The 3,855-nt window shown below is 31.8% G+C and overlaps 1 pseudogene; it reads right to left on the reverse strand.

Annotated features, from left to right (window-relative positions):
* Positions 1-3,037: 3,037 nt before the first annotated feature.
* Positions 3,038-3,848, reverse strand: LOC114636002 (annotated as a pseudogene).
* Positions 3,849-3,855: the final 7 nt, after the last annotated feature.

Here is a 3,855-nt window from a genome sequence, read left to right on the forward strand (position 1 = left end):
TTTTATCACGAGAAATTGTTTTAAATCACATTTCTTTACAAATCAAATGTTCTCCTTATCAATTTTCTACTTTTTATGAATTTGAAGTGCTAATTCCTCCATTTTCATAAAGTTCTTTGATATCTCTTTTGTTTGATTTTTCTCCAGTGTTTTCAATTTTATGAATTTCTTGCCAAGTAAATGTTCAATTTAATCGGGAAAAACTGTTTTAAATCACATTCCTTTACAATTCAAATGGTCTCCTTATCAAATTGCACTTTTTATGAATTATAAATGCAAATTTCTCCTTTTTAATAAATTTCTTTGATATCTCTTTTGTTTGATTTTTCCACAGTATTTTCAATTTAATGAATTTTTTGCCAAGTAAATGTTTAATTTATCAGGAAAAACTGTTTTAAATCACAGTCCTTTACAAATCAAATGGTCTCCTTATCAATTTTCTATCTTGTCTGAATTTTAAATCAAAATTTCTCCTTTTTCATAAATTTCTTTGATATATCTTTTGTTTGATTTTCACCAGTGTTTTCAATTTTATGAATTTTTTGCCAAGTAAATGTTCAATTTTAGCAGGAAAGCTGTTTTAAATCACATTCCTTTACAAATCAAATGGTCTACTTATCAATTTTCTATCTTGTCTGAATTATAAATCAAAATTTGTCCTTCTTCATGAATTTCTTTCATGTCTCTTTTGTTTGATTTTTCCACATGGCTTATAGTTTTATGAATTTTTTGCCAAGTAAATGTTTAATTTTATCTGGAAAAACTGTTTTAAATCACAGTCCTTTACAAATCAAATGGTATCCTTATCAATTTTCTATTTCTTATGAATTTACATGAAAATTTCTCCTTTTTCATAAATTTCTTTGGTATTTCTTTTGTTTTATTTTTCCACAGTGTTTTCAGTCTTATGAAATTAAGGCCAAGTAAATGTTCAATTTTACCAGGAAAAACTGTTTTGAATCACATTCCTTTACAAATCAAATGGTCTCCTTATCAATTTTCTATTTTTTATGAATTTGAAATGCAAATTTCTCCTTGTTCATAACTTTCTTTGATTTCTCTTAAGTTTGATTATAGTTTATCATTGGCGTTTTAATTTTTCTTCAAGTTTTCAGTATTTTTCCTGAATTTATCACTAGCTTTTATCACAGTGTTTTCAATTTTATGAATTTTTTGCCAAGTAAATGTTCAATTTTATCAGGAGAAACTGTTTAAATCACATTCCTTTACAAATCATATGGTCTTCTTATCATTTTTCTATCTTTTATGAATTTTAAATCAAAATTTCTCCTTTTTCAGAAAATTCTTTGATATTTCTTTTGTTTGATTTTTCCACAGTGTTTTCAATTTTATGAATTTTTGCCAAGTAAATGTTCAATTTTATCTGGAAAAACTTTTTTAAATCACATTCCTTTACAAATCAAATGGTATCCTTAACAATATTCTATTTTTTATGAATTTTAAAAGCAAATTTCTCCTTGTTCATAACTTTCTTTCATTTTTCTTCACTTTGATTATATTTTATCATTGGCGTTTTAATTTTTCTTCAAGTTTTCAGTATTTTTCCTGAATTTTTAACAAGCTTTTTCCGCAGTGTTTTCAATTTTATGATTTTTATGCCAAGTAAATGTTCAATTTTATCAGGAAAAACTGTTTTAAATCACATTCTATTACAAATCAAACGGTATCCTTATCAATTTTCTATTTTTTATGAATATTCAATACAAATATCTCCAAATTCATAACTATCTTTGATTTCTATTCCGTTTGATTATAGTTTATCATTGGCTTTTTAATTTTTTTTCAAGTTTTCAGTATTTTTCCTGAATTTATCACTAGCTTTTTCCACATTTTTTTCAATTTTATGAATTTTTTGCCAAGGAAATGTTCTATTTTATCAGGAGAAACTGTTTTAAATCACATTCTTTACAAATCAAAGGGTCTCCTTATCAATTTTCTATCTTTTCTGAATTTTAAAACAAAATTTCTCCTTTTTCATAAATTTCTTTGATGTCTCTTTCGATTGATTTTTCCACAATTTTTCAGTTTTATGAATTTTTTCCCAAATAAATGTTCAATTTCATCAGGAAAAACTGTTTTAAGTCACATTACTTTAAAAATCAAATGTTCTGCTTATCAACTTTCTATTTTTTATGAATTTTAAAAGCAAATATCTCCTTGTTCATAACTTTCTTTGATTTATCTTCTGTTTGATTATAGTTTATCATGGGCTTTTTAATTTTTCTTCAAGTTTTCAGTACTTTTTCCTGAATTTTTCACTAGCTTTTTCACAGTGTTTTCAATTTTATGAATTTTTTGCCAAGTAAATGTTCAATTTTATCAGGAAAAACTGTTTTAAATCACATTCCTTTACAAATCAAATGGTATCCTTATCAATTTTCTATTTTTAATGAATGTTCAATACAAATATCTCCATGTTTATGACTTTCTTTGATTTCTCTTCCGTTTGATTATACTTTATCATGGGGTTTTTAATTTTTCTTCAAGTTTTCAGTATTTTTTCCTGAATTTTTCACTAGCTTTTTCACAGTGTTTTCAATTCTATGAATTTTTTGCCAAGTAAATGTTCAATTTTATCTTGAAAAACGGTCTTAAATCGCATTCCTTTACAAATCAAATGGACTCCTTATCTATTATCTATCGTTTTTGAATTTTAAATTGTAAAAATTTCTCCTTTTTCATAAATTTCTTTGATGTCTCTTTTGTTTGATTTTTCCACAGTGTTTTCAGTTTTATGAATTTTTTGCCAAGTAAATGTTCTATTTTATCAGGAAAAACTGTTTTAAGTCACATTCCTTTACAAATCAAATGGTCTCCTTATTAATTTTCTATTTTTTATGAATTTTAAATGAAAATTTCTCCTTTTTTCATAAATTTCTTTGATATTTTTTTAAGTGATTTTACCTTTATTTCTTATTTCCTTCACTTTAAGCCAATCATTAAATTTCACAGTGATTTCTGGGGTGGGGCAGAAGGAAGGCTTCATTCCGAATGATGGAGGCCGGTCCGGTTGGCCTCACTGGGGAAGCTGGAGGAGCAGGGACTGGCCGGCAGGCAGGTAGGTGATGTTCCGAGATTGGGAGAGCTGGTAGGCAATGTCCTCAGCAGCTTCCAGCTTCCAGCTTCCGCAGCTGGATCAGGCCGTCCCCGGCGGTGGCCAGAAAGTTGGTGATCAGCTCAGCTGCCTTGGAGTCACCCTCAGCAGAGATGATGTCTGCCTTCTTTTGCTGCTCAGCCTTTTCCACCAAGAATCTGGCTCTCTCTGCTTCCTGCTGAGCCATCTGCTTGGATTCTACTGCCTCTGGGAACTCCTTCCAGAAGGTCAGATGTGTCAGGGACACGTCATCCAGGATGAGCCCAAATGTTGCTGCTCGCTCTGTGAGGTCATCGCTCACCTGCCTGGAGACCAGCTCTCCCTGGGTAATCAATTCTCCAGCATCAAACCGAGCCACCACGGACTTGAGGATCTCTGTGGTGATAGACGGCAGCACCCGCTCATCACAGTCGTCGCAGATGCTGGTGTAGATATGAGGGAGCTGGCTGTCCACTGGCCGGAAGAGGATGCGCAGTGTGATGTTGACGTTCTGTAGGTCTTGGCTACCAGTGATGACCGGGACATTCCGTGGTCGAGAGCGGCAGTCAAAGATAATTGGTTTCTGTACCCAAGGGATGAGAAAGTGAGTCCCTTCCCCTCCCACAATGTCCTGTTCGCCACGGAATCGGTCAAAGATGACAGCTCTGTGTGCAGCATCCACACTGTATAGAGCAGAGTTCACCACGCCTCCTGCAACTGCTAAGGCCAGGCCGAACTTTCCGATGGACTCAAACACTTTG

The sequence above is a fragment of the Grammomys surdaster genome, unplaced genomic scaffold (genome assembly GCF_004785775.1).
Source record: "Grammomys surdaster isolate TR1022 unplaced genomic scaffold, NIH_TR_1.0 120957, whole genome shotgun sequence".
Taxonomy (NCBI): Eukaryota; Metazoa; Chordata; class Mammalia; order Rodentia; family Muridae; genus Grammomys; species Grammomys surdaster.